Here is an 889-nt window from a genome sequence, read left to right as displayed (position 1 = left end):
GTCTTGATGATCGTAGCTTTCTTGTAAGTCTTAGAATTAAGTAGGGTAATAAATCCTTTAACCTCATTATTCTTTTTCTAGTTGTTTTGGCTATTCTAGGTCCTTTCCATTTCCATATACATTTTAGCATCTACTTTTCAATTTCTTCAAAGAAACTTGCTAGGATTTTGATTGAGATTGCATTGAATTTACAAATCAATTTGGGAAGAATTCATTAAAAATATTAAATATATTTTCAATGACTATAAAAATTACAAACACATGTGCTTGCTTCAGCAGCACATATACTAAAATTGGAATAATACAGAGAAGATTAGCATGTCACCTGTGCAAGAATGACATGGAATTCGTGAAGCATTCCATATTTTTAAAAGTTCAATATTACTGATTGTTAGATAAATGCACATCAAAGCCACAATGAAATACCATCTCACACCAATCAGAATGGCTATGATTAAAAAGTCAAAAAATAACAGATGCGGAGAAAAGGGAACACTTATACACTGTTAGTGGGAGTATAAATTAGTTCAACCATTGTGGAACAAGCAATGTGGCAATTCCTGAAAGAGCTAAAAGAAGAACTACCATTCGACCTAGCAATCCCATTACTCAGTTTATACCCAGAAGAATGTAAATCATTCTACCGTAAAGACACATGCATGTGAATGTTCATTGCAGCACTATTCAGAATAGCAAAGACATGGACTCAAACTAAATGCTCATCAGTGACAGATTGGATGAAGTATGTGGCACATATATACCATAGAATACTATGCAGCCATAAAAAAGAATGAGATCGTGTCTTTTGTGGGAACATGGATGGAGCTGGAGGCCATTATCCTTAGCAAACTAACGCAGGAACAGAAAACAAAATACTGCATTACTGCAT

The 889-nt window shown here is 34.0% G+C and overlaps 1 non-coding gene across 1 annotated transcript; it reads left to right on the top strand.

Moving 5' to 3' along the window:
- Window positions 1-263: 263 nt before the first annotated feature.
- On the top strand, window positions 264-369 carry LOC111542864. Its single transcript, XR_002731676.1, has one exon. It is a non-coding gene; the product is annotated as a U6 spliceosomal RNA (small nuclear RNA).
- Window positions 370-889: the final 520 nt, after the last annotated feature.

Source organism: Piliocolobus tephrosceles, chromosome 11 (assembly GCF_002776525.5).
Source record: "Piliocolobus tephrosceles isolate RC106 chromosome 11, ASM277652v3, whole genome shotgun sequence".
Lineage (NCBI taxonomy): Eukaryota > Metazoa > Chordata > Mammalia > Primates > Cercopithecidae > Piliocolobus > Piliocolobus tephrosceles.
This window is presented reverse-complemented; position numbering and strand designations above follow the sequence as displayed.